Here is a 25904-nt window from a genome sequence, read left to right as displayed (position 1 = left end):
ACAGGTAGAGTATGCCATGATGTCCTCTGGGACTTCTAGCCCCTTGGCCAGATACTCCTGTTCCATTGCTAGTCTTAGCCACCTAGCTAGAGTGTACCTGGAGGCCATATAGCCCTTCCTTACGTCAGAAAAAGAAACACAATTGAATCCGGCTTCCGGATCTCTTTAGTTTTCTCTATAATCTCAAGGCCACCTTGGGTACAAAGGCTGGGTTCATCCTAAATGTAACCCTATTTGCAAATACCTGAAAGAAGGGGGTTCTAATTGACAGAGCTTCAATTTTCACTCTCTCCTTGCAGTTGTAATTGCTACAAGGAAGACCGTCTTGAGAGTCAGGAACCTTAGGGAGCTCAAATCCAGAGGTTCAAATGGGGAGCCTATCAGCACATTAAGAACCATCGTCCGATTCCATTTGGGAAAGGGTCTATCCTCTGCGGGTCTCTGTCTGGTCAAGGTCCTAAAGAATCTTGCTACCAGCACCTCCTTGGCTGAAGGAAACTTCTTAACAGAGCCAATACTTGGTTCTTTAGTGTACTAACCGCTAGACTTTTGTTGACCCCTGCCTGCAAAAATTCCAGGACTGAAACTAAGCTATAAGTCTCCACGTAAGTTTGGGTACACCATTTTATTAAAGCATTTCCAGACCTTCAGATAGTCCAGGTCTCTTTTTTTTCCTACTATTTAGGAGTGTGGAAACTAACCTGAGAACGCCTTGCTCAACAAGAGCTGTTTCTCAGAAACCATCTGTCTATCCTGGGACACAGGACCAGGCATTGAGATAGCCGGTCCCTCAGGAACCGCCAGCATTAAAAACCATGCTCGTGGGGGCCAATACGGGACTATTAGGATCAGGCAGGTTTGCCTGGATCTGAACTTCCTCAGTACTACGGGCAACAAAGGGACTGGGGGAAAAGCAAAACATAAAAGTTCCTCTTTAGTTAAGGTTGACCCACTCAGATTAAAAACATCTTCTCCGATTCTTCTTTTTTTTTTCTTTTGGATATTCCATCCTGCTCTACATCCCCAGCACTACTTACAGAGACTGTTTTCACCCTGGACTTCACTTTAACAGAAAAAAATAGAACTCCACATTCTACTGGGAAAAGAGAAACCAACAAGGAATATAGCTCCACACTATGACACAGAGAGGGACATGAAAATTGAGGACTTATCCTCCACATGCACTCACACCCCCCCAATCCTGCTTTATATTAGTCTTACCCCCAACTTTGCCTCTCCCTTCCCACCCAGCCCATATGAACTCAAATGCTTTGGAAATCCTAAAATGTATTTGAATTGAACTAAAATGAGCGACTGGGATGGGAGGGGAAGATAAACAGGGGAGAAGAGAGACGGCAGGAGGAGTGACAGAGAAGGTAGAGGAAGTGAGATAGTGAAGGGGGTAAGGAGAGGGAAATGGGAATTGGCATGGGAGGGGAGAGAGGAGGAAGGGGATGAAAGGGAAAGAAAGTATGTAGGCACAGAACACACACCTGCCACACTTGCAATAATTTAGAGGTTGGCTGAAAGGTTTAGTGTGTTACAAGATTCAATTAATTAGTAAATTTTTAAAGCAATTTGAACTTCAGAAGAGAGACCACTGAGGAGGACAGGGGGATTTTGTTCCCAAAAAAGAGCAATCCCTCTCAATGTGGAAAGCTGAGGGACATGCGCTGGATCTAGATGCCTACCTTTTTTAGTTAAAAGAAAAAAAATCAGTGGTGATATGGTGGTACAAAGAGAAATGCCTGCACATTTAATGCAGAACTGCTAGTGGGATATGCCCCTAAAAAGTTTGAATTGTGAAGCTGACTACTATGAAATACATAAAGGATCTGTTGATGCCTTACTTTTCTCAAAGCCACATACCTGAGAATGTTGATCATATGTGATGTTCTTTTAGAAGCGCCATCGCTCACTAATTCTTCTTTACTCAATATCTACCTCTACACCAACATAAGAGAATTCATTGTCAAACACGATTAGTGCCTCTGCCATGTCATCCTTGGGTGGATCTGGAGTCATCTCCGACTGGGATACAGAAGTGTCTATGATCAACTGGCCAGATGTGAAGCTGAAACTTGACATGATGGATTTGCTGCTCTGTGAGGTGTTCCGGTTGGAACCTTCACACACGGTTTCATCAGATTCCACAGAAGAATAGCTTTATATTGTATCCTCATCCCCTTGCCTTGTGGCTGAATCTGAGATTTCTACTTTCCAGCTTTCCATTGTGTATTTCAGTACTGCCGCAGTCCTCTTCTTTTAGTATGATCAATGGTCAAAAGATCAGTAAACATCCTTCATATCCCAGAGGCAACCTTGGTCAATGCTTCAAGAGGATTATCACTCTGGACATTGTTTTGCCACAAGGGTTCATCAGATTCCACAGAAGAAAAGCTTTCTATTGGATCCTCATCCTATTGCCTTTTGGCTGAATCCGAGCTTTCCCTCAGTATTTTAGTACTTTTATAGTCTGACATCTTTTAGTATAGTTAATGTCCGAAGATCACTAAACATTCTTCGTATGCCAGAGGCAACCTTGGTGAATGCTTCTGGAGGATTAAAAATCTGGATGTTTTTCCATTCAACAAAGCTTTTACATTTTTCATCAACTGGAATGACATCCTCCCATGGAAGCTCCCCTGTAAGTAAACAATAGATGACTACTCCAAATGCCCACACATCAAGGCTGCCATCCACAACCAGGCCATTTTACATTTTTTTAGTTGTTTTCAGATGTGTCCATGGGCCCCAGGTGTTGGCTGAGAGGTGTAAGAGACCCAACCATGTAAAGCAGAGCAGTGGACATTTCCTTCTGCTCCTCTAGTATTTCACGCAATACGCCTTGCTGTGATTCAACTAGAGCATTGTGTTGTCTTAATTCATTCAAGAGATCTTGCCTGTACCTTTCTTGCTCCTGCACTGAACAGTCCACCTGAGTCTGCCTGTCTTTTAAAGTTTCTAATAGGGACGTCAATGTTTGTCCCAACAGTAGCGAACTATTGTTTGCTTGTGCATAACGCTCAGCCAGAAGCTCTCTCCGTCTTCTACCTCTTGGCGTGCGAGTTGGACGTGGCATTGAAGAACGACTGCATGAAGGAGCGTTAGTTGGTCGTTCCTCTTCAGAATCTGCAATTATCAAAAAAAGTTTAACAATTATTATGTTTAAACACCAAAAAATGTAAATGTCTGTATTATAAGTGTTTATAGGTTTACTTGTTTGTATTTCTGCGACTTCATGGTCCCGCTGTAGTACATCAGCCACTAGAGAGAAAATACATTTAATTTTTTTTCTTCAATACAGAACAGAATTAGATTAATTATTTGTAATAATATAATTTATATATATTTACTCATATACGATGTTCCAGGTTGAGGTTCTTCAGAAAAATTAATGTCTGTAGGAACTATAAAAAATAGGAAAAAAAAAAAAATTAAAAGACTGCAAAGATAATTTTTATTTTTTTAATAACAAACATTGTTATAATCTACTCTTTTATTTATTTCAGGTACTTATATAGCGCTGTCAATTTACGCAGCACTTTACATATATATTGTACATTCACATCAGTCCCTGCCCTCAAGGGGCGTACAATCTAAGGTCCCTAACTCACATTCATACATACACATACTAGGGACAATATAGACAGGATCCAATGAACCTACCAGCATGTCTTTGAAGTGTGGGAGGAAACCAGTGTACCAGGAGGACACCCACGCAAGCACAGGGAGAACATGCAAACTACATGCAGGAGGTGCCATGGTCCGTAATCAAACCCATGACCCATTTAATGCAAGGCAGACATGCTAACCATTAAGCCACTGTGCCACTCTTTTGAATGGAGTTGCACAGAGCGGCTGCAAACCAACTCTTCTTGGGTCCCCCGCTGGTGCTTCAGGATCCTCTCTGTACAGTGCCACCACGGGAATTCACTTCCCATGGGAGCACTTATACAAGCTCGCTCAGGTACTCCACTGCTACGTCCATTGACACAGTCAACTGGACTTTGCCCTATGCCCTATACCCATCGTCACTGGCTTTAATTGACATGAGCCAATGGCTCCCACTGCCTCAGAAAAGCCAGAGAGACACAGAAGTGAGGGGTGAGAAGAGCTACAGACGTGCACAGCTCTGGATTGTTGAGGGTTCAGTTAGGTAAAAGGAAGAGGGGGTGATGAAGAGGCTTAAACATTTCTCATGTTATTGAAAGCAATATATGAAGTTTAAATAATGTTGATACTTTATAATGACTATGACATTTTCATATTGTTGTTTTTTGTTATATCTTATCATTGGTCTACATGAGGGTATATTTTACTCACCGTGCATGCTGTCTTGATCTTCATTTACAAATGACAGCATGATATGCGTGCTATCTGTAATACACAACAGTCATATACATTTAGTTAACATTTATTAGAATATAAACAAGTCTGTTATAATACATATGATAAGGAAACCCTAATACAAAGTATGTTCCATATGTATAGTGAAGGAAATGCATATTTGATCCCCTGCTGATTTTGAATGTTTTCCCACTCACAAAGAAATGATCAGTCTAAAAATCAAATGGTCGGTGTATTGTAACACAGAGAAAGAACAGCAACAACAAATTAAAAAGAAATGCATGTCTAACAAATGATGCACTGATTTTCATGTTCATGACGGCAATAAGTATTTTGATCCCCTATCATTCAGCAGGATTTCTGGCTACCAGGTGTCTTTCATACAGGTAACAAGATGAGATTAGAAGCAGTCTCTTAAAGGAAGTGCTGCCAATCTCATTTTGTTACCTGTATAAAAGACACCTGTCCACAGGAGCAATCAAACAATCAGATTCCAAACTCTCCACCATGGCAAAGACCAAAGAGCTGTCCAAGGATCTCAGGGACAAGATGGTAGACCTACACAAGGCTGGACTGGGCTACCAAACTATGGCCAAGCAGCTTGGTGAGAAGGTGACAACAGTTGGTGCAATCATTGACAAATGGAAGAAACACAAAACAAGTGTCCGTCTCCCTAGGTCTGGCGCACCATGCAATATCTCACCTCGTGGAGTGTCAATGATCATGAGAACATTAAGGAATCATCCCAGAACTACACGTTTATATCCAGTGAAACTGAAGTGATGAAATGCTCATAGCTTCCGAATTCTTAGGCTATAGAGATGATTGGCACCATTCTGGTCTCCAATCAGCTCGATGGTCAACTAGCTTAAAAAAGGCTGCATTCTCAGGTTGCCCTGATGGCACGGGACTGCCCAAGAAGGCCGTGGAAGGCTGTGGGTTAGGGGGGGGGCATAATCTTCCGCAACTTGTAAAAGCAATCTAATTTGGCACTAGGATTGCTTTTACATGAAAGCCGATAGCCAGCTAAAAAAAACAATACAAAGATGATGCCTGCAGCTGTAGGCATCATCCTGGTATAACCATTTAAAGTCCAGGATGTACCAGTACCTCGGTTTATGAATTGAATTCGTTCTGCAGGACATTTCATATAGCAAAAAATTCATAAACCGAAACACTGTTTCCCTTAGGAATGCATTGAAAACCAATTCACCTGTTCAGAAGGTCAGAAAAACAGTAAACGCTACTAAAATACCGCATGATTTATTTTATTAACTCATGCAGTATTTTTGTAGTGACAACCATGAGTTAATATTTCAATGTAAAACATTTTTTTATTGAAGGTAATTCACTCAGCTGTCAGGGGCCAGTTTTTAAATGTAATTACCTTTTTTTTTTTCCCCTTCACTATACAGTAGTTCATAAAATCAGCAGTTACTTTCCGCCTCCAGCAAAAAGAAAGAAAGTATCTTTTAGTTTATTTCCCCAAGTTAAAAGATACAATGTTTCCTTTCAGTTTTTTAAAAGATACAATGTATCCGTTAAATTTCTTAGAATATACAAAGTATCTTTTAGCTCTGGGAAACTGACAGCTAATGTGAACTATACTAAAGAAAAAAAAAACGACGGCAATTGCATTTAAAAATCAGCGCTGACATACACTTACATAAACGTAGACATAAACAAATGGTGGTATTGATACAGGGATTTTTAATTTTTTTTTTATACTAATAATGGCGGTGATCAGCGAATTATGGCGTTGATCAGCAACTTATGGAGGCAATCAGCGACTTATGGCGGGAATGCGGTGGACATTCTGACACTGGGGGTGAACTGACTTGTGTTCACTGACATCCCCAATGACACCAATACAGTGTCCAGTGCAAAAAAAAAAAACTGACACTGTACTAACAGCACTGCGGAGGAAGGGGTTAACTTTTTAAGGCAATCATAGGGTTAACTGTGTGAGGGGAGTGGTTTACTAGTGGGAGGGGACTCGGCGGGTAATGACTGGCTGGGACCCAGTGATTGACACCCGCAGCGCGGGTAGGGTGTTTGCGCGCCACCGACTTGTTTTGCAAACTAACGTTTTATAACGTGATTTTGCACAGCTTTGCCACCCTGTCGCTGTTTTATTACAGTGGCTGGTCGGAAAGTGATTAAAAAAATTATTCAAAATAATTACCTACCTTCATCATCAAACAGGAGCATTGTCTCACTGCCTTCATTTACATTGGCCAACACATTCTCGCCCTCGGTTTCCTCATCAGGTTGTCCTCTTAACACTGTGAATCAAAAAAAGAATTATAACTTTTAAAAGAAAATAAAAAATGTATATTTAATTAAAATAAAGCAGAAAATCACTTACTGTTAGCATCGGAATCATGTTCTCCCGGTACTCCGCTAATGATGTCAGGCCCAAGGCAACATTTCAATTCTTCTTCATAACTTCTAAATGTAACATTGGCTGGAGGTCCTCCACCTGTACCACGCTGATGTCGTGCTATGAAGGCAAGTTTCTTCTTAACTTGAGCTTTGATGTCGTTCAAACGACGCATGTATCAATGCTGCGGCCTATGTCCCCAGCAGCATTGACCTCCTGTACAATAGAATTCCATATCTCTTCTTTTTTGGAACGTGACAAGGTTCTGGAGCGGGGTCCAAATAATCTGTCCCAGTGGCTCACAACCCTTGCTACGAGAATGCAGTTTTGCGCATAGCTGAACCTGCCCATTCTTCTTCTTTTTTTTTTTTTTAGCACTCTCCATGTTATCCATACTCTCTATACTCTCCACTACCCACAAATGTTAAAAAAAAAAAAAATTTCCAATAAAGTTTTTAAGGAGTGTACCATGTTTCTGGTATTGGGTGGGTTTGATTGAGATCATATTTATATGTATTTAATAAAAATGTTACGATGTAATTTTATTGTAAATTTTAACAAAGGTTTACTATATTTAGATTTAATTTTTTTTTTTTTTTTTTTTTTTTTTTTAACACCCCCATAAGGTATGGTTCGAACTTACAGACAGTTCCATTATATTACAGAGGGGAATCTCATTTTACTATTTTTATTTTTTTTTAGTATTCAATAATATTATTTTTTAAAAATGTATTAGAATTTTACAATGTATGTTTGCAGTAGATTTTAAATTTTATGAATGGTGTATAGGTGGTTGACAGATGCAGGATCAACCATCTCACTATACACCGATCATAAGATTAAAACCACATATCTAATTATTGTTTCAAAATGTATTAAAAGTTAGGTTTTAAAATTAAAGGGTGGTGTAATAATTGTAGGTGGACTTATGTTTTATTATAATGAAGTGTATTGTGTGTAGTGCTTGGTGCTTTACTTTCGTTTTCTGATTCACAAAACTGTAACCACGTGATTTGTCACGAGGCTACACCCTTTCCCTCAGAGAATTAGAAGCATTCTGAGAGTTTGTAGATCACTCCTGTTCTCCAGAACAGAAGCAATCTACATAGCTTCATAACCAGCAATCGTTGGAGAACATTATTCTCCGAGAATGATGGAGATGTATTCAGCGGTAAATAACCAATAATTCATAAACGGACACCATAGTGGGTATTATATCAATTGGCTTCCTAAGAAATGTTGAGACGTCTGGGTGTAATTGGACCCTGGAACTGAAGTTACTCTCAAGTGTTGGAGGAATATGCTCAAAGCTCACTGAAAGCTTCACAAATGCTTTGCAGACTCTTGTGGTGTACACTAATATAATGTACAAGCGGTGGGCTGACAAATGGAGCTCCGCTCATCCACACAGTTCTCCTGACACTCAGTTTTACTTTTTTTTTTTTTTTTTTTTTAAATGGTGAAAATTTGGAGAAGTCTTCTCTCCTGATTTGTTCAGTTAATATTTCACCGATAATCAGTGATTGGTCGTAGCTCAACCATTCTACACAGATGGAACAAATGGCTCCCAATGAAGTGAGTTCTAGGAGTAGCATGCTGTAGATATTTCTGGCACAATGCTCTCTGTATGTGTAACTAATCACTACGACGAGATACCTGTCCATCCCTCACACTCCATAGGAAGTCCTGGGTTCCATCTGTGTAATATTACATCTCTGGTGATTTTGTTTTTGTTGGAGTTCAACTGCTAATACATTTATTTTATATGAAGGCTTTAAAGGTAAGCACTTTACAAAGAAAACACAGGAAATACTCGGGATAAGACAAAGGAAAGAGGGACAATTACATGAACGCTTGTCTGAAGAAAAGTGTTTTTTTTTTTTTTTTTTTTTATTTGATTTGAATGAGTTTAGAGAAAAAGACTCTCTGATGTTTTTGGAAGTGAATTCCAGAGTTTTGAAGCATAGCAGGAGAAGGCTCTGTCTCCCATCTAGTGTAGGTGAGTAGGGGGTAAGAACAGAATTTGAGGAGAGGAGGTTACAAGGGGGGAGTCAATATATAAAAGATCACAGATAATGGGGCGCCAAGCCATGATGAGCCTTATAGGTGATCAAGCAGATCTTAGTCTGTGAAACCTGATGGGTAGCCAGTGCAAGGACTCCAGGATCGGGGTAATATGGTCACTTGTACCCGACCTAGTGAGGATTCTGGCTGCAGAAGTTTGGACATATTGTAGTTAAACACTTCAAGTCCGGACACGTTCACCCCCTTCCTGCCCAGTCCTATTTCCAGCTTTCAGCGCTGTCGCACTGACAATTGCGCTGTCATGCAACTCTGTACCCATATATTTTTAAGCATTTTTGACACAGATAAAACTTTATTTTGGTGGTATTTATTCATCATTGGGATTTTTATATTTTTTTGCTATATAAATGAAAGTCCAAAAATTTAGAAAAAATAGTGTTTCTTATAAATTGTTGCAAATCTTTCTTCATAAATCTTGGCCAAAATGTATTCAGCTATCTTTTTAGTGAAAAAAAATAACACAAATTAGTTTTATAACCAAAAGTTATAATTTTTAAAACATTTTTCTATATTTTTTATTTTATTTGTTTTAAAACATACTGTCACCCTAGCAGTACAGTGTCACCATAGTGACACTGTACTACTTGTGGGGAGTGATGATTTTTTTTTCTTTACACTGATTGCTTTTACAGCCTTTGTGTGTAAAAGCAATAATTTCTCCTTCTCTCTGGCAGCATTTCTGCAGCCATTGAGAAATACTGTGAGAGCTGTGATTGGTCACAGCTTGTCACATGGTACAAGGCTGTTGTGAATAGCCCTCTACCATGTGACCTCTGATCATTCACAGATTTCACAAGCAGTAAGCAATGATGTCGGGAAGTAAGATCTTGCTTATTACTTATCATGTGATCACTGATTTGGCCAAAAAAAAAGTGTCGCATCTGGAGATAGAAAAATGTGGGGAAGGTAGATCTTATGGCGGTATGAGAATGGTTGCAGCTTCCAAGTCACAAGATGTACTAAGTTGGAAGCGATTGGCTGTGACCCAAGGGAGCACCCAGGGCATGGTCAAACTATCTGGAAGGTTGGGGTTAAAAAGGATATTAGTCAGTCAGTGGGGAGCAATCTGAGGTCAATGCAAACCTAGTCTTACATTTCTGCCAGATACTCATGGAGCATTGCATGGGGCCAAGAAAGAAATGACGGATAGGGGTAAGGTCCACCGCCGAGGTCGACCAGAGAACAAGGAAGGGTCGGAATCAATTGTAAGGACTCGATCCCAGTCCACAGGTTGGGATGGTAGTGGGTGGACCATGATGTAAGGAAGTGGAGATGAGTAGCATAGTAATAGGTCACAATATCCGGTGCCCCTAGCCCTCCCCTAGAACGCAGAGAAAGTAGTACACTACGTGCAATTCTATGCCGCTTATTATGCCAAATGAGATGTAGAAGACATCTGGAGGGAGTGTAGTTTGGATATAGGAACAGGAACGGGGAGAGTCACAAATAGATACAGGAGTTTGGGCAGTACAGTCATTTTTATGACGTTGATGCATCCCAGGAAGGAAATGGGTAGGGTATCCCAGAATTTCAAGGAGCGAGAGAGCTATAAATGGGGGGGGGGGGGGGGGGGGGAATTGGCATCATATATAGAACTGTAGGAAGAAGTGAGGCTAATACCCAAATATTTTAGAGAATGAGTGCACCATCGATAAGGGAAGGAGTCTTGGAGGGACGAGAGGACAGCTGGTGGGAGTGCTTCAGTTTTGGAGGTATTAACCTTGTAACCCGAGAGGGTCCCGAACTGACGTAAAATTTGTATGCAATACTGGAAGAGAGACCTGGGGATTCGAGAGTGTGAGGATATTATCTGTAAATTGGGATAGTTTGTACTCACGGCCATGAGATATCCCTTGTATGTCGGGTTGAGACCGGATTGCAATAGCCAATGGTTCCAAGCAGAGGATAAACAATAGATGGGAGAGTGGACATCCCTGTCGTGTACCATTCAACATCTGGAAAGGGGGTGAGAGAAAAGAAGCCAGTCTGACCTGTGAGGAAGGATAAGTGTAGAGAGCTTTTAAAGCTGCCACAAAAGGACCACGAAGCCAAACGTCTCCAAGACCATAAACATATAAGGCCATCTGAGGCGGTCAAAAGCTTTTTGGGCGTCTAAGCTCAATAAAATGGTGGGGGTAGAAAACCAGTTAACCTCCCTGGCGGTATGATTATTTCAGATTTTTGGTGCTGAAAGCGGTACCATTATTTTGCATGGAAATTTGGCGTTTTATATTGTAGACCTGTAATTTTTAGGTATAACTCGGTGAAATCTGTCTGAACAAGAGTCTAGTAAACATCCTGGTGTTGCAGCAAGATCTGTCCCCTGTGAAGATCTGCCCCCCCTCCACACAACTGCGCATGTGCCAGTTTCAGCTCGCTCTTACACTGTTAACCCCTTTTTATTCTGGATTGCAATTACACAAATGGCTGAATCACATCCCTCGGATCACTACTGCTGACGATCCTACCGCAAGATGTCACCAAGCTGCGTGGGGTTGTGACATGGCGAGTACAGTCACATGTGGGGGGATCAGTGACATGGGGGGCCATAACATGTTTTGGTGGTGCAGTTACATGTGGGGGCCAGTAACATAGGGGTGGGGATTTGCTTCAAGGGAGGCAGAAGTTCACGGGGGACTGAGCTTGCTACTGGGGGGGGTTTGCGTCAAGGGGGGGCAGAGCAATCCCCCGTGAAGATCTGCTCCCCCTTGTAATCCCCCCCCCCCAGCAAGATCTGCCCCCTTGAGGTTGCTGCTTGGGGGGGAGGAGTTGCTTGCGTCAATGGGAGGCAGATCTTCACGGGGGACTGATCTTGCTGGGCTGTAATGACAAGGGGGGCACATCTTCACGGGTGACTGATCTTGGGGGGGGGGGGGTTGGTAATGACAAGGGGGGCAGATCTTCACAGGGGACTGAGCTTGCTGCTATGGGGGGGTTTGCATCAAGGGGGGGGGGTGCAGATCTGCACATGAGGTTGCTGCTTGGGGGTGGAGGGGTTGCTTGCGTCAATGGGGGGCAGATATTCACGGGGGACTGTCTTGCTGGGGGATAATGACAAGGGGGGCACATCTACACGGCGGACTGATTTTGCTGGGGAATGACAAGGGGGGCACATCTTCACGGGGGACTGATCTTGGGGGGGGGGGGGGAATGACAAGGGGGGCACATCTTCATGGGGGACTGATCTTGCTGCTACAGGTGTGGGGAAGTGACATGGGGAGGACAGTGACGTGGGGGGGCAGTGACATGTGGGGTGGAAGTGACATGGGGAGGACGGTAACATGTGGGGGGGTGTAGTGACATGGGTAGGACAGTGACATGAGGGGGGGCCCTTAATTAATACACAATATATAACCCTTTGCACGCTACGCCATTCACATGGGTACACGGATATCAGTGCAGTTGCAGTTCTGTCACTTGATGGTGTTACTTTGGTAGGGGTGCTGTTTATGGCAGAAGGGGTGGAAGTCTGTCAATTGTTTGTGGTAGTTTTGTTGTGGATGTCTGTGGGTGGTAGGTCATGTTACAGCAATTTAGGGGTCACAATTGGCACCCCGATATTTCAGTGGCTACACATTCACATTCTGCAGTATCATGAATTAACCGTTTCAATACCGTGCAATTTTACACCTTCCTGCCCAGGCCATTTTTCAGGTTTCAGCGCTCTCACACTTTGAATGACAATTGCGCAGTCATACAACATTGTACCCAAACTAAAATTTTATCATTTTCTTCACACAACTAGAGCTTTCTTTTGGTGGTATTTAATCACCGCTGGGGTTTTTATTTTTTGCTAAATTAACAAAAAAAGACCAAAAATTTTGAAAAAAAAACACATTTTTCTTTGTTTCTGTTATAAAAGTTTACAAATAAATAATTGTTCTTCATAAATTTAGGCCGAGATGTATTCTGCTACATGTCTTTGGTGAAAATAACCCAAATTAGGATGTATTATTTAGTTTGTAGGAAAGTTATAGAGTTCACAAACTATGGTATAGATCTGAATATTGATCAATCCTGAAGTACTGACAGCCAATCTAATTTCTTGAGGTCCAAGAATGTCAGAATAGTACAGATATCCCCAAATGACCCCTTTTTGCTGAGTAGACAGTCGGACGTACTTCATAAGAGGCATGGCGAGTTTTTTGAAGTTGTATTTTTTTGTCATAATTTTTCCGAAAATGAAAAAATGAAAAATATTATTTTCACTATTTTTTTTTTTACATACTGTCACCAGTGCAGTACAGCGTCATCATATAACTGGCATGGCGGTGAACAGGGACACTGACTGGTGACAGTATGAAAAAAAAAAAAAATTATATTTTTTTTTAATTTTTTTTTATTTTTTTATTATATTTAATTTTTTATTACATTTTTTTTTTATTTTTTTTAAGATTTTTTTTCATATTTTACTATGACCAAAATAGTACAATGTTACCATAGTAACATTGTACTACTTTGGGGAAGTGATCAGTATTTTTTTTTTTTTTTTTTTTTTACACAATTTGCTTATAGCAAAGAATTACTTTGCTATAAGCAAGCATTTAGCTGAATGAAATCGATTCATTCAGCTTTTTTTTTTTTTTTTTTTTTTTTGTGCTTAGCTGTGATTTGGTCACAGCTAATCACATGACATGTGCATGTGATTAGCTGTGACCATTCACAGCTAGGCACTAGTATACAATGGATGGCATCATGAATGAAGCCATCCATTGTATACAACTGTCATGTGACCTGCTGTGATTGGTCGCGGCAGGTCACATGGTACCGGCAACGGGAGCCGGTACTCGGATCTGTCATCGGCCGTGTCCGAGGTGCACGGGCGGTGACAGATCCCGCTGCTGCGCCGCTCTGCAATAGCCCAAACGGCGCATGTGCGGGAGCACGCCAAATGGCGTGGACCCGGAAAGCTGCAGCGCTTTTCAAGCCGCCAAACGGCTATTGGCCGGGCGGCTAATGGTTAAAGTGATACGTTATTTCATGGCCTCTATGATTATCAGAGGATACATCGAATGGATACCTAATTCCATTAACCCCTCGCCTACGGGGCACTTCTACCCCCTTCCTGCCCCTGACAATTTTCAGCTTTCTGTGCTGTCGCACTTTCAATTACAATTGCACAGTCATGCAACACTGTACCCATCTTACGTTTTATCATTTTTTTTATCACAAATACAACTTTCTTTTCGTGGTCTGTACTCTCCACTGTGTGTTTAACTTTTTGCGCTATAATCAATAATAGTGCCCCAAAAACATTTCTTTGTTTCTATTAAAAAATGTTGAAAACTGGTAATTTTTCTCCTTCACTGATGTGTGTTGATGATGCGGCACTGATAGGCATCACTCATGGGCAATGATAGGCGGCACTGAAGGGCACTCATAGACAGCACTAATGAGATGGCGCGGATAGGCGTCACTGACTGGGGCTACTGCTGGGCAATGAGTGGCACAACTACTGGGCTGCACTGATGGGCACAGGTTGGTGACAAAGGTGGGTGGCATTGCTGGCCACAGGTAGGTGACACCGTTGGGTTTCACAGGTGGGTGGAAGTGGTGGCTGGCACTGCTGGGCACTGATCATCAGGGCACCGATGATCATTACCTTGATGATTTTTGCCGGTTATCTGCAGTACTTTCCACATGTTCTGACAGCGTGAGGAAAGTACAGCTGAGAAACGGTAATTGCATTTCCCGGTGATTAGCGTGTCATTGGACACAGCAGATCACATTGTAAAAGGCTGCTGTGATTGGCCTTTACCATTACTTTACGTGATCTGAAGTGTCCATAGGACACAACGATCATGGAGAACGCCGGATGCGTGCCCTGGGGGCGAGCACGTTCATGGAGGATGTCATATGACACCCTTCCAGAACTGGGCGGCCGCAGTGTAGCCATCGATTGGCTCTCTCCATTTGGCAACTAGTTAATTGGAAAGTCTAAATAGAGGCGATACATAATTTGTGCAAGTGCTGTGATACGAGATGTTTGTTAAGAGAACCAGAGAGCACACAGACAGATTGCACGGAACCCATTGTGCATGCTTTAATTGGGGAGGTTTTTGGGGCACAGTCAACAGTTCCTTTAGTCCATAGGTACACACCAGACACAGTACAGTTCACTGGAAGGCAATATGGAACAGGGGTATGGTACAGGGTGGAGGTGATCCGTTTCTTGCTCACCCTTAAGTATAGAGCTGTGAGGCTTGTTGATAACCAGACACTTCCTGTCAGGTTACCATGGCAACGGGCCCTGTGCATGAGGGGGAAGGGAGGAGAGGGCCTGTGTTTGGATTCCTTTAGCAGGGGGCCAGACTGCAGGCAAAGGGGGATTGAAGGGCTGCGGACGGCTGCCTGTGTCAGGGACACGAAGGACTAGAAGTTCCAGCATGGATGGAACAGAAGAGTGAGGGGTGGGAGGGTGTTAGGCAGCAAGCCCACATGATGGGGGGGGGGAGAAGGGCCAGCTCCGTGACATTTGTTTTTACATTATTTCTTTACTAGTCACTTATTTACATATTATGTTTTAAATCACTTAAGTCCTATATATTTGATATTGTACAAACTCATCTGATGTAAAGCATGGTTCTCCAAACTATGGCCCTCCAGATGTTGAAATACTACAAGTCCCATCATGTCTCTGACTCTGGGACTCTTGCCTGTGGCTGTCATAGTCTTGCAAGGCCTCATGGGACTTGCAGTTCCTCAACACCTTGAAGGCCATACAAATCCTATCAGTTACATTAAAAAAAAAAAACAATGCAACACACACTTACATCTATTTTATAACAAATGTAACCCCTTGCCTACCGGGCGCTTCCACCCCCTTCCTGCCTACCGGGCGCTTCCACCCCCTTCCTGCCTACCGGGCGCTTCTACCCCCTTCCTGCCTACCGGGCGCTTCTACCCCCTTCCTGCCTACCGGGCGCTTCCACCCCCTTCCTGCCTACCGGGCGCTTCCACCCCCTTCCTGCCTACCGGGCGCTTCCACCCCCTTCCTGCCTACCGGGCGCTTCCACCCCCCTTCCTGCCTACCGGGCGCTTCCACCCCCTTCCTGCCTACCGGGCGCTTCCACCCCCTTCCTGCCTACCGGGCGCTTCCACCCCCTTCCTGCCTACCGGGCGCTTCTACCCCCTTCCTGCCTACCGGGCGCTTCTACCCCCTTCCTGCCTACCGGGCGCTTCTACCCCCTTCCTATCCAGGCCAATTTCCAGCTTTCAGCGCTGTCACACTTTGAATGACAATTGCGTAGTGATGCAACACTGTACTCATATAAAAAAATTTTCATTTTTGTTGTGACAGAGCTTTATTTTGGTAGTATTTAATCACCTTCGTTTTTTTTTTTTCTTTTTTCTTAAACCATCCAAAAACTACCTAAAAATTTGAAATAAAAATTTTTCTTTGTTTTTGGTATTCAATTTTCGAAATAAGTGATTTTTTTTCCCCCTTCACTGATGTGCGCTAATGAGTCTACAGTGATGGGCACTGATAGGTGGTACTGATGAGGAGGCACTGATAGGCACCGACTGACACTGATAGGTGGCACTGATTGGCAACATGTATAGGTGGCAGTGACTGGCACTTGTGGGTGACACTGAAAGGCAGCTCAGATGGGCACTGATCTGTTGATTTGATGTGCACTGGTAGGCACTGACATTGATGGGTATTGGCAAGAGTCAGTGATGGACACTGACAGGTAGCACTGCTGGGGCTACACTGATCATCAGTGCTGTCATGATCAGTGCACATGTCCCCCCAGCATAAAGCCAAATACCGGCTCTGCTCTCCTCTGTCAGCATGACAGCTCGAGAGGAGAGAAATGCCGATAATCAGCCTTACATGCGATGAGTTTTGATTGGACACAGCTGATCATGTGACATCCTCCAAGAACAAGAGAACCACCTTGCGCCTGTCATTGTACTATATGGTGGGCAGGAGGTGGTTAACAGTGTTCATGTATCACAAACTGAACATGTAATTTATATACAAATAAATGATACATTTTAGAACATAGATAAACCAATTTTTAATTTTGCATGTATGACAATTTTATTATGTACTTAATTTCTAAATTATTTTTATATAAACAGTCAAACCTTTTGGACACTTAAACCAAAATATAAATATATACAAAATCTATCAAATATCACAGTTCTTCTAGGAAATTTAAATAAAGTCCAACAATATTTACATTTTTATTGTTTTGAATGCACAATGGGCATATGTATTCTTCAGGAATTTGTTGCCCTATGCAGGATATGTGGGACCACAGTGCACAACTTGCACATGAAATCTGGAAAAAATATAAATCATATATTTAAAGATGAAGTTAATTAATTTTGTTACATACATATATGTACATTGTGTCTCTGTAAATGGCAAAACACACTTTTAAAACTATATCTCTCCTCCCTCTCCCACCCCTCCTCTATCTCCTCCCTCTCCCACGTTTGTTTTTATTTTCTTTTATGTAAGACTTTTTATTTCATATTTCACTATGACCGAAGTAGTTTTATGTTACCATAGTAACACTGTACTACTTTGGTGAAGTGATCACTTTTTTTTTTTTTTTGGAAAATTTGCTTATAGCAAAGAATTACTTTGCTATAAGCAAGTATTTACCTGAATGACATCGATTCATTCATGGTTTTTTTTTTTGTGCTTACCTGTGATTTGTCCACAGCTAATCACATGACATAGCTGGGCTGTGATTGGCCCAGCTTGTGCATGTGACCGCTGTGACCATTCACAGCTACACATACTAGTATACAATGGATGGCATGAAAGGAAGCCATCCATTCTATACAACTGTTGTGACCTGCTGTGATTGGTCACACCAGGTCACATTACCGGCAACGGGGCCGATACTCAGATGTCATCCACCTGGAGGGATAAGGGGTTTTGAAGGCCGCCATCTATCTATAGGCTGGGCAGGAACCTGTTAATAATAATAATAATGTAAAAACAAGCAAAAGATGAAAAAGTATAATGTATTAACCAAGTGATAAAATCATGTTTCAACTGCAATGTATGGTTTGACAAATGTTATCACATTACACAGCGTAATTGTCTCTTTAACACACAAGTGTTGATATGCTCATAAATATTTATATTTTTGGGTGCATAAATTATAGGTTCATTCTTATGTTTTCTGAAACATACCCATTGGACTGTGGATGTGTGTTCATTGAAATCGTTTTCTTCTCCACATATCCTGCAAAGGCCATTCAAATCATCTGCATCAAATAAATGTAGAAGTTAAAAAAATTACATAAATATACATTTGCAAATAGATGTAACAAATTGTTTTGTTTCCCTTTTGATTTACTAAGCACACACAGTACTGTACGTTCCTAAACTTTACCTTGCTCATCACTACTAATCTTTTGCTATTTACAGTGAATTCTGGAATCCTTTTTAAATATATATTATTTATTAAGTAATATCAAATTGTATAACTAAAATGTATTTACTTTAGTTAGATAAAAATATACATCAATATTATAATTAATTTTCTTAAAAATGTTTATTTTGTTTTTTACATTTAATTGAAATGTTGTGTAAAGCCTTATGCAGGCTTGTCATTGAAAGTCATATTCAATTTTTTTTTAATCTTTAGTAATTTAATATATAAATTGATATTTTTATGTTATTTGAAATAAATACATCAACACTGCTGCTTTAACAGGCTGTGCATTTATAGCCATATTTATCATTGACTTTGCATGTCAACAAAAGAAACACCATAAGATAAGGCCTGGTCTATTGTGACTCTGTTGGTCAATAATTTTTTTTTTTGGCTCTGTCATAGCCAAACAAATTAAAATATATATATATAATTTTGTGGTAAAGGCCATCAAAATGTTTTTAGGAATTTTGGAACCTTTTTTTGTGGGTGTACCGGCTGCTCAAGCGTCATGTCTCATCCCCTTTTAACCTTTCTAATTTGTGTATTAAATGTACATTAATCTTTTTTTTAAAGAGTTAACCAAAGTGGGAGCGTGTACTGCCCAAGATGAGTGTTTATAGAGAGATGTGTTGCAGTTACTGAAATGTATACACTGTCTGTGAGGGACAAATAATTCCATTAACCTTTTTTTTTTTTTTTCATTTTCTTTGCTCTATAGTTTTGAAGTGTTTGTTGTGTAAAATCGTTGGCATGTGAAAAATTGTAAGTAATTTAAAATGATACAAAAACACCATAATTTAACCAATAAAATGCGCAGTTCTTTTTGTTAACAATATCCCAACCTAAAATCCTTGATGTACATTGACATTCTATATATACACCTTTTTATTTTTTTTACAGTTTCTCTTGTTATATATAGATAACTTAATACACACACCAACATTAATAGGTGCCCCTGTTTAACCACTTGCCGCCCTGCCACTGTATAAATACGGCGGCAGGGCAGCATGGGCAGGCAAAACCACTGTTTAAAATAGGGCGCCGCCGCCCTATCCTGCCGATCACCACCGCGGATGTCAGTCGCCGGGTCACAGCCGGTCCTTAGCAGCTGTTTCCCGGCGATCGGCGGTAAACAGTGACAGAGAGCACAGCTGCAGTAGCTGTGCTGTCTGTCACTTCCTTGTCAGCTCGAGGACGAGCTGATAGAGACAGAAGAGTTTCTCTTTCGATCAGCCTTGTCCCGCCCAGTACACACCCCGCCCCCTAGTAAAACACTCCCCCTCACTCCTATAACCCTTCCCTGCAAAATAGTTAACCCCTTCCTCCCCATTGCCATTAGTACAGTGTCAGTGTTTTTCTTTTTGCACTGATCACTGTATTAGTGTTTTTGGGGATGTCAGTGACCCCAAGTCAGTACCCCTCAATGTCAGAATGTCCGCCGCAGTCCCGCCATAAGTCGCTGCCATAAGTCACTGATCGCCGCCATAATTCACTGATCGCCGCCATTATTAGTATAAAAAAAACCTAAAAATCCCAGTATCTTTCCCGCCATTTGTAACCGCTATAACTTTCACGTAAACCAATTAATTTACACGTATTGTTTTTTTTCTTTTAGCAAAGACATGTCGCAGAATGCATTTTGGCAGAAATTTATGACTAAATTTGATTTTTGCATTTATTTTTTACTTGACATGTTTTATAGCAAAAAGTCCAAAATATTGTTTTTTTTCCTCAAAATTGTCAGCCTTTTTTTTTATAGCGCAAAAAATAAAAACCACACAGGCGATCAAATACCACCAAAAGAGAGCTGAATTTGTGGGGGAAAAAAAAGGATGTAAATTTCATTTATGTACCGTATTGCATGACCGCGCAATTGTCTTTTAAATTAGCGCAGCGCTGTATAGCAGAAAAATGGCGTAAATTGCAGTATCTATCCCATAGTTTGTAGACGCTATAACTTCACACAAAGCAATCAATATACACTTATTGGGATTTATTTTACCAAAAACATGGAGCAGAATACATTTTGGCCTAAATTTTATAACCAACTTTGAGTTTATTATTTTTTTTTATAGCTGAAAGTAAAAAAAATATTGTTTTTCAAAATATTTGTCCTTTTTTTGTCTATAGTGTGAAAAATAAAAAGCGCACAGGTGATCAAATACCACCGAAAGAAAGCTCTATTTGTGTGAAAAAAAGGCCGTAAATTTTGTTTGGGAACAGCATTGCATGACCGCGCAATTATCAGTTGAATTAGTGCAGCGCTGAGTAGCAAAAAGAGGCGTGGTCATTAAGGGGGGTAAATCCTCAGGCGCTCAAGTGGTTAAGTAGCCTGCACTTCATAGGTATACTCACAATTAAGGTCCAATGGTGCCTTTCATTCACGGAACCAATTAGCATTTGGAAATCCATAATATTCTCCTATAATTAGATCAATTGCAAAGGATTAAAACAGAAAGATTTGTGTGAAATTATTTGGAAATATAACATTGTAAAGCTTTTATTCTCATTGAAATACCCTAAAAGGTTTGTAGTGTTTTCCTTCCCACATATTTGTCATTAGATGTGTCAATTATCTTAATATTTTCTTGTCTTTCCTGCATTGCTCTTCTTGCCATGATATGGAGGTATGCGTTTATAATCTGACATGCACCATTGTTAATCACTATAAAGTATGCAGAAAAACACATTTTCAGATGTTACAAATCAAAGTTATGAGAATTAATTGATGATCAGCTATATTATGCTGCGCCAAAAATTATATTTTCACATTTACCATTTCATGGAGTTTTTTCTTATTTCCATTTAGTTCTAATTATTGATTATTTTTACATTAATTGTAGTGTGTACACTGCCTCGCTTTCCAGCTCAAGTCCTGGCTGTAATCTTTGTATATCGGAATCGAAAATCTTATACGGTCCAATTTTGGATCCTCATGTGTCCAGTTTTGTTTTGCCAAGCCAGGTCAACTTCTGTGGGGATAAATAAAAATGTACTAGCTCTGTTGTTAATCAATATACTAAATAATAACTATTTTGATAACAATTGAGAGTGTAACATAATTAGCTGTAATCATTGAGGTGGAATTTTTTAATTCACAAAACTTTTACTTACCAGGCTTGTATTTATCGGCAAGCAATGGAGTCTCACTTGTTATGTTCAAGAGCAGAGTACAGGTTTTTGTAGTTTCAGTGTTGTCAACATTTGCAACCGTGGTTGAAATATTTGATTGTGTGAAGCTGGACATGTTCTGTGAAATCACAGGTGAGGACATGTTTTCATCACTTGTTTGTTCTTGTCTGTAATTAGTTGATGATTTCCGCACATGATTGATGTGAACTTTTATCATTTTTCCATTATCAGCTTCTATTGTGGCCTGTTTTCCACAAACGTCGATAAACTTGTAGGGACCCAAGAACAGCGCCTTTAATTTGTCACCTTTTCTTTGTTTACTTCGTACATTTTCAACTAATACTTCTTCTCCTTTGTTAAAAAAAAATGGATATTAAAAAAATTTTCAAGAATTAGATTGCTCTTGATTTTTTTTCCACATTCATTTGAATAATGTCATCAATGGAATTTCTTATGTGTATCCCCTCATGAATTGATTCATTCAGGATCAATCCTTCAATATCATATTCTTCATGCTATGAAAATAAAATTATTAATATATACTATATTTAAATGTATCCTATAATGTGTAAAGTACAAAGTATTCCCACATTATTCTGTGTGTGTGTGTGTGTGTGTACTGGGCTACCATGCCAAGTTGTCTTTTTATTCATATCTCTATATATCTATCTATCTACAGTATCTCTCTCTCTCATTATTATTATATAGTATTTATAAAGCGCCAATGGTTCGCTCAGCGCTGTACATTACAAAGGGGGACAGAACATGTGACAGAACAATACCAATACAATGCAAACATGAGGGGATCGAGGGCCCTGCTCTTTGGAGCTTACAATCTAGGAGGGAGGGGATGGTGGCACAGGAGGAGATAGCTGTGGGGGATGGAGTGGTAGGAAGAGTGGAGGAGGTCGGCAAGTTAGCAGGGGGTGGGGTAGGCTTCCCTGAAGAGATGGGTTGTCAGGGTGCGACTAAAGGAGAGGAGAGTAGGTGATAATCTGATGGGTTGGGGCAGGGAGTTCCAGAGGATGGGTGACACCCTGGAGAAGTCCTGGAGGCGGGCATGGGAGGAAGAGACCAGGGAACTAGAGAGAAGGAGGTCTTGTGAGGAGCGGAGTGTGCGTGCTGGGCGGTACTTGGATATTAGGTCAGTGATGTAGTTCGGGGCAGTATGGTGGACAGCTTTGTACGTCAGTGTTAGGATTTTGAATTTGATCCGTTGCGCAGTCGGAAGCCAGTGCAGGGATTGGCAGAGGGGGGTGGAGGAAACGGAGCGGTTGGAAAGGTGAATGAGTCTGGCAGCCATATTCAGGATCGACTGAAGCGGGGATAGCCAGCGGCAAATTGAATTGTAATTGATTCAAGATCTGTGCGATATGAATTGTAATTGATTCAAGATCTGTGCAATATGAATTGTAATTGATTCAAGATCTGTGCGATATGAATTGTAATTGATTCAAGATCTGTGCGATATGAATTGTAATTGATTCAAGATCTGTGCGATATGAATTGTAATTGATTCAAGATCTGTGCGATATGAATTGTTACAGATGTCACGTACATAGCCTTAACAAATTACTCAGTGAAATTCCATTCCATGTTCTCCTGTTACAACTCACTGTATATAAGGAGGAAATTGTGAATAAAAAATAGGATTGCTCTCTGGAAGACCTGGTGTGCATGTTTATTTTTCTTTCTCCCAGAGAGCAGCCTCATGGATCCAACGGGGTCTAAACCTGCCAGTGGTTGATAAAGAAAAATCCCTTTCAGTTTGCAGGCACACTTCATATAAACACCACCCTTCACTGTATTCTTCTCAACCTCCCCTGACATCACAAAACTCTTCATTTAGTTTGTGTCCTCAAACCCCTTCAAAATCTACAACCTACAAATCTACAACCCCAAACAAGTATATCAATCTGCCTACATTCACACCTCCCCCTTAGCAGTGTCCTTCTCCAGATGCCAACACACCACCCACGTTAAAAGTGGTCCTCTTTCAACATCCTTAACTGAGTATTCTTCTGCAACCTTTTAGCATTTCCACAACTAATAGTGTCCTTCTTTGGATGCCATTCTCATCAAGCCATGTTCCACATTGCTTCACAACCATGTCTCATCTCTTCCGAACTCAAAACTTCTAGTGACACACAGCACCACAGACAGCGAGATGGACGGTGGTACCATGAGCTTATGAAGTTACCGTTTCATAATAACAAGGTGTTGTTTTTCTTTTTGAAGAACAATGTCTTCTGTCAATCAATCATCAGATGCTTTACTTGTTAAATCTTGATACTCTGCATAATGCTTTCTGTTCATTGCTGTTGTGTCTGCAACTCTCTTCTATGATGTGAAAATGGGAGGAGATAAAGGCGTCCGTTTATGAACCAGCGGTAATGGATCGCTGCTCAGTTCGCCAGAGAACACAGTTCTCCTGTGAATGCAGTTTATGAAGGATTATAGTAATGTGTACTTGTGAGCTACTATAGTGATATTTAAAAAATGCTTATAAATAACTGAATCCTAAAAATGTGATGGTGCATCAACACAAAAACACACTCATAATACTGTGTGAAAATAAACTAATAAAATATTAAATGTGTCGCGCTCCATCTACTAAACACTAAAATATTTGCATTGCTCTCCCCTTCAAACGTGCATTACATACACATCTATACTAATTAATAATGAATCTAAATAAATAAATAAATCTAAATAAATAAATATTAATCCATAGTGATATAAATAAATTAATATTAAAATTAAAACACCTCTGTGCTATAATCAATTATAAAGCAATATTGCTAAATATTATATAAATTAATAAGATTAATAATGTGAAAAAAACTCTAATAAATCTATTCAAATTCCATGTGCGTGATATTATAGTTATACAAATCAGATAAACAAAAAACCACCATGCACAGTGATATATATGTGCAAAAATGCAAAATACACAAATCAATTTTTTAAATAAAATAAATATAAAAATAAAAAATAATAAAAAAGACCTCTATTTAATCTTGCTGTGTTTCCTCATTAGATCACAGAGATCTGCTCAGAGCTTCCAAATCCTCAACAATTAGTTTTGAGTCCGTGCGGACTTCGAGAAAATGGCGCTGGAACGACCTATACTATATAAAGATGGTAGCGTTATGGCGTCCTATTGTATCCCCCTGAGGAAGCAACGTGACCCTGTGGCGTAACGCGTAGAGGAGGGGCTCTGACGTCACGACGCCACTTTCAGCAGATCGGCGAGTACTGTTATTGTGCAAGGGCACACATTGAAAAACGCTCTGTATTGCTTTGTGGAATGTGAGTGCGCATTTTACCGGAGATAATTAAAATCTTTTGTAAAGGATAAAGCACTATGTGGGAATCTTTCTTCTTCATGGTCTAAATTGGAGGAGCAAAAGGGAAGAAGAGGAGATAGGAGATATACCCCCACAGGACGAGGGGAGATATCCGTATCCATCCATCTAGCCCTCACAGCTCAGAAGAAATTGGGAGGCCACCCAGTGGAAGGAGAGTAACATTACAGTCCACTCCAATAGCAATATAATTTTTATATATATACAAAGATCAAAATTGGGACATTTATATTATGTCTAGTTAAGGACAATAAGTATATAGCTCTATTTACAACTTTGGGCTGTATAAGTGAGGTGAGCACACCATATCACTTGCACAGCAAGATTAAATAGAGGTCTTTTTTATTATTATTTATTTTTATTAAAAAAATTGATTTGTGTATTTTGCATTTTTGCACATATAGGTTTTGCACATATATATCACCGTGCATGGTGGTTTTTTGTTTATCTGATTTGTATAACTATAATATCACGCACATGGAATTTGAATAGATTTATTAGAGTTTTTTTCACATTATTAATCTTATTAATTTATAGAATATTTAGCAATATTGCTTTATAATTGATTATAGCACAGAGGTGTTTTAATTTTAATATTAATTTATTTATATCACTATGGATTAATATTTATTTATTTAGATTTATTTATTTAGATTCATTATTAATTAGTATAGATGTGTATGTAATGCACGTTTGAAGGGGAGAGCAATGCAAATATTTTAGTGTTTAGTAGATGGAGTGCGACACATTTAATATTTTATCAGTTTATGAAGGAGTTTTCGGAACGAAGTGAGAACGGTCTTCAAACGCTGGAGAACGGCAGATTTTACTATAATCTCTCGATTACAGTAAAAGATCAGTTTACTAAGTAGAGGTAAATTATTGCTGCTTAGTTTGCGGTCCCTCCGATTCTCCAGCTCTGGGCTGGAGGGAGAACACAGATCTCCAGTGAAAGGCTGACATGTTCTACGGAGTGTCAAACTGTGAATGACCGGAGAATAGCAGAGATCCTCTGAATCTCAGCTATTCTCTGTGTCACAAACGGACACCAAAGTTATGTAAAAGAAGCAGCATCACCACAGTGTAGAGAGGACAGTGACAGTCCACCTGCCTCAGTATACACAGGACTAATTAGTATGCGAAGGCACTATGTGTGGCATGTTTTGACATGTGTTAGTA

At 40.3% G+C, this 25904-nt stretch overlaps 1 pseudogene; it reads right to left on the bottom strand.

Moving 5' to 3' along the window:
* Window positions 1-6298: 6298 nt before the first annotated feature.
* LOC149443933 (uncharacterized) lies at window positions 6299-24747 on the bottom strand (annotated as a pseudogene).
* Between the last annotated feature and the right edge of the window lie 1157 nt (window positions 24748-25904).

Source organism: Staurois parvus, unplaced genomic scaffold (genome assembly GCF_062004578.1).
Source record: "Staurois parvus isolate SC_StPar_1 unplaced genomic scaffold, SC_StPar_1.0 ptg000822l, whole genome shotgun sequence".
Lineage (NCBI taxonomy): Eukaryota > Metazoa > Chordata > Amphibia > Anura > Ranidae > Staurois > Staurois parvus.
Note: the sequence above shows the minus strand (reverse complement) of the source record. Positions and strands in the feature narration are given on the sequence as shown.